The sequence below is a fragment of the Octopus bimaculoides genome, chromosome 5 (genome assembly GCF_046866305.1).
Source record: "Octopus bimaculoides isolate indiv1 chromosome 5, ASM4686630v1, whole genome shotgun sequence".
Lineage (NCBI taxonomy): Eukaryota > Metazoa > Mollusca > Cephalopoda > Octopoda > Octopodidae > Octopus > Octopus bimaculoides.
In genome coordinates, this window is record NC_142932.1 from 16,456,957 (window position 1) to 16,466,956 (window position 10,000).

Here is a 10,000-nt window from a genome sequence, read left to right on the forward strand (position 1 = left end):
TGCGTGTACAATACATACACACACAGGTGCATACTGACAGACACGCACACGCTTACACACATGAGTAGTAAAAATGTCACACGAGTTAATCGCATTAAACACCAACACTAGAAAATCTAAATCGGCACGTACAGGGCCCTTCACGAATGAGAAAGACCTTTCTACTTGGTGAACGTACAATGGCAGCTGAAAACAGTACTATTCAGGTACACCGTATTCATTCCTGTATAAATCACACTCGTGTATAAATCACACTCGTATGTAAGTCACACTCGTCTATAAGTCGCACTTCTGCATAAGTCACTCCCCATTATATAGTGTTAGATCTTGGTAGGAAATTATTTATATTTATGATTGTAGCTTTGACCCGTGTATAAGTCCTATCCGAGTTTTTTTGGGGGTTTTTTCAATTAAAATCAAGTATAGTACAGTGCGGCTTATACACGAATAAATGCAGAATTTATTTTGCCTAATTCTATTCCTTGTTTCGGTCATTTGACTGCGGCCATGCTGGAGCACCGCCTTCATGTGGTTTTGTCGATACATGCGACCCCAGGGATTATTTTTAAGCCCAGTACTTATTCTATCGGTTTCTTTGTCGAACCGCTAAGTTACAGAGACCTAAACACAACAACACCAGTTGTCAAGCGATGATGGGGAGTCTAACACATAAAAACACATGCACATAGATAAATAAACAAATATATATGCGTGTGTGTTTATATATATAATGATTGACCGTTGACTGAACACTATTCAATTTTTTTTCTCCGTGCTTTTCTCCTTGTCGCCGTATTCTTTCTGTTGAAGAGCGTAGCTCGAAACGTCAAAGACTCTCCGTATTCCCGAGCGTCATACTAATACATCCTTTTGTTATTTACACCACCTGTCCTCGTCTGTTGTTGTTTTTTCGTATATTCTCCCATATAAAAGACAGGCTACAGCAAACATTCTGCTTAATAACAGATTTGCTTGTCAGTTGTTTGACCTTAACTAGTTGAGCATGTCCCTTGGTGACTGGCAATATGTGCATATCTGATCACGAGCAGAAGTAGTGAGGGAGCATCATAGTCATGTGTAACGAGGAATTCTTCGAAGTTTGGATAATTCATCCCTGGAAACATGGGTGTTTTGTCCAACATCCTTAAACAACCTTTATTCAGGGACTTTTTGAGCGGGATGAGCTACTCAACCCGAAGAAAATTCTAACTGGGCCCCACCTGCGAGGTCATGCGCTGTTTATCTTGATATGAAATCATAATGTCGCGCACATTGGGTTGTGATGCATGCGCCTGGTGTACCCTTATCAGACGGGTAGTCATGATGGGTATACTGGGCTTCGTATATTTTACTCAGTGTCACTTTTGTGACATACACTGCTATGTTCGATCATATATATAGCGTGCCCAGCTGTCAACAAGGTATGCGATATGGAAGAAAGAAAAGTCGAGAGATATGGCAGGTTAGCTTGGAAAGTTAAGCAGTTGTGGTCGATGAAAAAGGTAGCAGTTGTATCAATAATTGTCGGAGCCCTGGGAACAGTGAGCAAAAATCTCTAGAAGTATGTGAAACAAATAGGGGCTACAATAAGGGTGGAGCACTTGCAGAAAACAGCACTGCTTGGAACCACTCGAATACTCCGGAAGGTGTTCGAAAAATAAGAGGTGTTACCTTAGTTCACTGGTAGTGAACGGCTGACACTGTAGTAAATCTCCAGCGTTAGAAGCTGTGCAAAGCCAATAATAATAATAATAGTAATGATCCATTCTATTATGGGCACAAGGCCTGGAATTTGGGGAAGGAGATAAGTCGACCCCGAAAGGATGAAAAGTAAAGTCGACCACGGCGGAATTTGAACTCAGAAGGTAGTGACGGTCGAAATATCGCTAAGCATTTCGTCCGGCGTGCTATCGGTTCTGCATGCTCGCCGCTTCAATAATGATAATGATAATAATAATAATAATAATAATGATGACATTTTTCAAATTTTGATACAAGAATACCAAATTTGGGGGAGCAGGAAAGTCGACTATATCAACAGCAGTGTTCAACTTGTGTTTATCGACCCCTAAAGGAAAAAAGGCAAATTTTAACGGATTTCGATTTGAGTTAAGAACGCAAAGAACTGGAAGAAGCGCCGCTAAGCATTTTGTCCGAAACACTAACGATTCTGTCAGCCTTCTGGCTTAAGTCAAATAGTATTAGTCACACTAGTGATTATAATAGTAATATGAAATGTGTCTGGTATGTTTTAGCTTTTATTTGTTTCAGTTACTAGACTGCGGCCATGCTGGAGTACCGTCTCGAAAGGTTTCCGTGAAAATAAAAATCGCAAAATCTGGTACTTAATCTCTCTTTTGCCTAATCGTTATTACGGGGAGGCAAACAAACCAACACCGGTTGCCAAGTAGAGGAGTGGTGTGGTGTGGTGTGGTGTGGTGTGGTGTGGTGTGTGACAAACACAGGCATAAAGGCTCACACAGGTAGACATACATGCACACACATACATATATAAACCTATTCCTTCTTTCTTTTCCACCACTTTGTCTCCTTTCCGTTTCTCTCAAGGGGTTCTAATGTCCGAAACGTCAAAGACCCTTTCCTTTTGAACCGTTACACTAATAACACATTTGTGTAACCTTCTCCCTCTTTTTTTTTGTGTTTTTTTTTTGGCTCATTCACTCTCCTCCTCATCATCACATACATACATACACACACACATACATACATAAATGAATGGATCAAAACAGTTTGATTCAAAATCCTTACTCAGAGTTTCCAATGGCTGAGGATTAGCATCACACTTTGAAACTCGCGTACACAATGTGTAATTTTCATTTTATTTATTTATAATCGAACGCCACGTAGTCTTGACCACAGTAAGTTCTTACATCTATATATAATTTCTGCGACTACACACTGCATTCTTTCTCTGTATCCCACTACAAACTTCTTTGCTTCCCCTATCTGTCTTTCTTCCACTCCCTACTATCTGCTCTTCCTTCTCCCTTCTCGCTCCTTTTGTTTCTTACCCTCATACTTTTTCTTGCCCCTCTTTCCCTCTGCCTCTGTTACTCACACGTGACTACTGACCATTTCTATTGCCCCTTTCTTTTCTGATCTAGACGTTCACCGGGTTGGATGTCATTTTTCTCGACTCCCGACATTTTTCTTCTACTAATCCGTCTCTTCTAATCATTCTATTCTACTATTTTCTTCACTTCTACTTATTCTATTTCTTGAAACAATTTCTCCCAGATGTTCCTCATTACAATTCGTCTTGGCCTAACGGCCCTTAATGTTTGACTTCGTCGATTGTTTACTCTGTACATCCACTCTGTCGTTGTTTGTCCGATCGAAGCTCTAACTTGCCTTCAATTTTATATTTAAAAAATTTCTAGATACTGCTGTGTTATGAAGTTCCTTATATTGTCGTTAAAAGCACGAAATAGGAGTAATAAACAGTCCGACAACTGGCGAGCAGTTATCTACTTTTGGTATTTTATCCTGTACTTTTCTCTCGTGTGTTTACGCATTTTCACTCGGTGGTGATGTCCTGTACACAATGTGTATTTTTCATTTTATTTATACATAGAACAGAGAGAGAGAGAGAGAGAGAGAGAGAGAGATGTATGTATACATATATACAGACATGCTTGCATACACACACAAACAAACACACACACACACACACACACTTATATATACACCTGTCGAGCTTCTAAGCCGTTCGTCTTCCGAATAGCAAATTCACTCCTAAGGCATTGGTTAGTTCGGAGCTATAGTAGAAAACACTTGACCAAGGTGCCATTCAGTGGGGCTGAAACCGAAACAAGGTAGTTAAAAAATGCGCTTCTTATACACACAGCCAATCCTGCGCCTATGTACCATAGAAAAGATCTCATTTTTTTTTTTCCACAATAAATAAATATTTTCTAGTTGCCATATTTAATACTCAACATATTAAATATCTTGATACGAACTTAACTGTTATTCTTCAAATAGATGACATCTCTCTAGTTATTTTAAACAGATAACATCATACATGTTTTTCGTAGCGTATTTTAGATGACAAAGCTAGTTATAAATCTCCAACAAATAATTTCGTTGAATAAGATTCAATTCTAAGTTCACATTTAAATAAGCTGTTACATGATAACTGTACTTCGGCAATTAAAAAAATATTATCAATATTCGCTTTACTCATAAATTTAAATTTGTATTATTGTTCATGTTCCACAAAGATTGTATTATTTAAAAAAAAAAAACTTTATTAATCAGTTAATTTGATTACATTAATCAAATTAATATATATCTGTGTGAGTGTGTATGTATGTGTATATATACACGCACACACGCATATATATATATATATATATATATATATATATGAAGATTGTGGTTAGAGATAAGGTTAATACAGAACTGATTTATGAATGACGGGAAATCAAGACCGGATGAAGTTTTATTCATCTTTTAGAATACTGGTGGTTAAATAATGTTGTAAATGGATGCACACACACACATACACACACACACACACACACACGCACACACGCACACACACACATACACACAAGTGTGCGTGCATACCCATGAATCCGATATATACATTAACACACACATAACCGACCTGTACACAAACCACAAATATGTACGCATACCCATGAACGTACACATACAAACATACACACATACAAATACACACAAATAAACGAATATTATCACAAACACACACAAACCCATAAACACACATACATATACACACAAACGCATAACCACCCGACAGAACCATACAATATTTGTTCTGCTACTTTCTATTCTGAGTTCAAATTCCACCGAGATCAACTTTACCAATCATCTTCCCTCAGTCATTTTCTGAGGTCAATACTCAAGCCATTTCCTCGTGCATAATTTATATTTGTATCTTTTATCATTTATCGCTAGCTTGTTTCATCCACTAGACTGCGGCAAGCTGGAGCACCGCCTTGTAGAATCTTTTAGTCGAAGGAATCGTCCCAGTACTTTTTACATTTAAAGCCTGGTACGAATCTATAAAAAATTATTAAAATTACATTATATTCCGAATTTTCTAAGAATTTTATAAAACCGGTTTCAAATGTTAGCACAAGGCCTGCAATTTTAGGTGTAGGTGATAAATCGATTACTTCGATTAATTCTGCAAACTAGTCAGCTGTGAAAGGCAATGTTTTGTAGGGTGTGTCAAAGTGCAGTTACAGCTGCCTCTTTCAACCTGCGATAACAACAATTGGCAGGTGCACTTCACTTATTGAATGTATAACAATTATTTACTAAAATAATGTTGTTTGAAAGACAACATACACATGCAAGTACTACCAATCGATAACTCTTCATACCGGAAGCTAGCAAGTGTATGGGGTCATCAGGAGAGAATGAGTGCCGTTTCGGGGCCTACCTCTCAACGGCATCAATTCACCCCGGCACCCCTCACTGATATGAGGCCCCGCTTGCTAGATCAACTGGTTATTAAATAAAACTCAATATTCCTCTAGTCATCGCTCATCGTCTCTTTTTAACCAAATCCAGTGGCTAGCCTTCTCCACTGTATTTTGGATATCGGTCATGGTGGTATTTACCTTACGATCAGTTTGACCTAACGATAACAGCAGTCGTCTCACACTGTGTCCTATGAAACCTTTACATCCGACTTCGATTGAAAAATGTTCCACTTTCCAGCCTGCGTCTTCACATTCCTCGAGGAGGTTTACATAACGATCAATCTTTCGAGCCCGAGCGACGTCCATGTTATCTTCATTATAAAAACCTTGGACAGTTATAATTGCCTCTTCTCAAAAGTCTCAAAACTTCTGCATTGTATCTCGTATGTGAGTGCAACTTAAGCGCGCAGTCTACTGCAGTATCCGTAGTCTACGCTGTAAAATGACTTGATCTGGCTTAGATTTAGGTTTTGGCTGGGGGTTAGGGTTAGGGTTAGGGTTAGGGTTAGGGTTTAAGGTCAGTGTTAGATTGCATGCAAAAGTGTAAATAACCTGATAGACTGTACGCTAAAATGGCACCCATATATGTTTTATGGTACATTGTGACATTAAATGGGAATTAAACGTTAATGATTATCTTGACTTACCGTTTGCCAGTGTAACAGAAAAACAGTTAAATTACTTGGTGGGTTTACCGTCATTGGCAATAATTCTGCTCAACCAGCACAGTTAAGTTTTGGTGTTTTCAAGAACATTACGTTCAAGCCGATTCTGTTCTCTCGTTTCTTATAAATATCTTTGTTTATTGATATTTGCACAGAATTGCCAGCCACCAGTCGGTTCCTGACACTTAGGATTATTGAACTATGATTCCGACGAATACAATCTTATCCCACATGCACCAGTGGCATTGCGTGGGATGATCGGGTGTGCGAATTGCACAGGGTGTCTACTTTATATATATATATATATATATATATATATATATATATATATATATATATATATATATATATATATATATATATATATATATATATTCTTCATAATGTGTGTGTATATGTAAATATAAATATGTGCGGTGCATGAGGTATGTTTGCGTTTTTGCGATATCTCCCCACAGCGTATAAACGCGAATGTGAGGTTTTACGTGTATACGTATATCAGTGATGCCGTTTGTGTTTTAAACGCTCTGTGTGTTGTATGTGTATGCATGTGTGTGTGTGTGTGTGTGTGTGTGTGTGTGTGTGTGTGTGTGTGTGTGTGTGTGTGTGTGTGTGTGTTTACTGTAGTCGAAAGTATGTTACATTTAATGATGAAGGCGATTCATATGACTACCACGCAGACCGTCTAAAACACACACGGCATCTCTGATATGCACACTCGTAAAACCTCACATTCACGTTTATACGCTGTAGAAAGACATCGCAAATACGCAAACATGCCTCATACACCACACACATATTCATATTTACATACACACACACACTGTGAAGAATTCGTTACACACGCATACACACATATTTGTTATCAGAATCGACACTATGAATGGAATGTTTTGCATCGATGATTTATTTTTGTGGTAAGCACAATAAAATGAATGTATCGCTGACACGAGCACACGTACAAGGAGTTATTGGTTTTACCATATGGAATATGTATATATATATATATATACATACATACATACACATACGTATATATATATATATATATATATATATATATATATATATATAGACATATACATACGTATATATATATATATATATATATATATATATATATATATATATATATATATATATGAACATATATATACATATATATATATATATATATATATTGCATATATGTATACGAGAATGACAGCTTGAACATGTATATATATGTATGTATGAATATATACATACGTGCATATATATATATATATATATATATATATATGCATATAAGTATATGAGAATCAAAGCTTGAACATGTATATATATATATATATCTATATATGAATATATATATGTATGTATGAATACACACACACATACACACACACACACACATATACATATATGTACATACGCTCATACATATACGTACACTTATATATGTATGTATATGTATGTGGGAGCGTATATATATACGTACGTATATATGCATGTATCTACGTACGTATATATGTATGCACACACACACACACACACACACGTCTCTCCCATGACTAATTAGTGAAAATACGAACATATCCCATATTTATGAAATATGGTTTTAACGACTTCCGCTAATTGAAGCAGACATGAGTCGCTACCATTTAACTTCAAGAATATTTGTGATTTTGTAAAACCTTTCGTTTCGCAATATTTATTGCAGTTATTTCTGCAATGTGTAAGGTTTCGGTTTCTATAGGTTGCGATTGATCCTTCTTCTATAAACGAATTAAAAGGATATTGAAATGCTAGCATTTATATTCCTCTTGTAAAGTTTCTTTCTGTATCACCGTTACATCATTTACGACAGTGATGTAATGCTTTTCTTTTTTGTTTGTTTGTTTATGATTCTTCGTCGACGAACAAACTCGTAAATACGCTAGAGACATATTTGGTGGAAACTATTTCAAGGGTGAATGGAAACATTTTGGTGTTCTGCTTCGGGAGATATTTTACATAGCGTTTCACGATATTTGTTCCTCCACTTCACATTCTTAGTTCAAATTCCGCCGTGGTCAGTCAACTTTGCCTCTCATCCTCCCTTGAGGGGCTCAGTAAAACAAAGTATCGGTAACCTACCGGGGTTGATGTACTCAAACCATTTCCTTACTCTTTTACTCTTTTACTTGTTTCAGTCATTTGACTGCGGTCATGCTGGAGCACCACCTTTAGTCGAGAAAATCGACCCCAGGACTTATTCTTTGTAAGCCTAGTACTTATTCTATCGATCTCTTTTTGCCGAACCGCTAAGTTACGGGGACGTAAACACACCAGCATCGGTTGTCGAGCGATGGTGGGGGGACACACACAGACACACAAACACACACACATACACACACACACACACACACACACACACACACACACAAACACACATACATAAATATATATACTCTATTACTCTTTTACTTGTTTCAGTCATTTGACTGCGGCCATGCTGGAGCACCGCCTTTAGTCGAGCATATCGACCCCGGGACTTATTCTTTGTAAGCCTAGTACTTATTCTATCGGTCTCTTTTGCCGAACCGCTAAGTGACGAGGACATAAACACACCAGCATCGGTTGTCAAGCAATGCTAGGGAGACAAACACAGTCACACAAACACACACACATATGACGGGGTTCTTTCAGTTTCCGTCTACCAAATCCACTCACAAAGCTTTGGTCGGCCCGAGGCTATAGTAGAAGACACTTGTCCAAGATGCCACGCAGTGGGACAGAACCCGGAACCATGTGGTTGGTAAGCAAGCTACTTACCACACAGCCACTCCTGCGCCTATATCCTTGTGTATGATTTATTTTTTTTATCTTTTATCGTTTATCATTCACTTGTTTCAGTCCCTGGGCTGCGGCCATGAAGGAGCATCCTCTTGGATAGTTTAGTCGAACGTCAAAGAAATAAAGCCGGGGCCAATTTTTATGTCCGGTCCTTATTGTAGCAGTTCTCTTTTGCCGAAATCGCTATGTTACGGGGACCTAAACGAACCAACACCTGTTGTGAGACGGTACGTGCTGGAGAAACACAGACACTAACACGCGCGCATATATGACGGACTTCCACACAGTTTCCGTCTATCAAATTCACTCACAAGTCATTGGTCAGCTCGGGGCAATAAAAGAAGACCCTGGCCCAAGATGTTGCATGGTGGTTTTGAAGTCGAAACCATGTGGTTGCAAAGCGAACATCTTACCTGCACAACGAATTAGATTCTCGTTATGTGATGTCGAAACAGGTTAATGCCATTCTCGTTCAATCAATAAGTACAGCTTACCACGATCTCAATCACTTAACATAACTTCTTACAGGCCTACAAAGGGACATTTATTGGATTGTTCGACTCGCTAGAAACAACAGCCAAATCTCTCACAAATCATATCATAATAAAAAAGGAAAAAATGATTCATTGGATAATGTTATTCTTGATAATATATCTGTGAGTTAAAGAGGAGAGGGTCACTATATGAGTGTCTTTCATAACAGCACTACTCCATCTGCCAACAAGAAGTACTGAAACTCAGTTAAATGACAAAACATTTTCGTGATCAATAATCTTTTAGAAATAGCAGTTAAATCTCACCCAAATAACATGCCTTAAAAATGAAAAAAATACATTGGGTGACGTGAAGTTTGTTACCCAACCAAATGTTTCTGGGTTCAGTTCCTTGGACAAATATCTTCTACTATAGACCCGGGTATACCAAAGCCCTGTAATTGGATTTGGTAGACGAAATCTGAAAGAAGCCCGACATATATTTGTGTATGCGCATGAATACATAAGTAAATACATACATAACATTTGTACGTATGTATGCAAA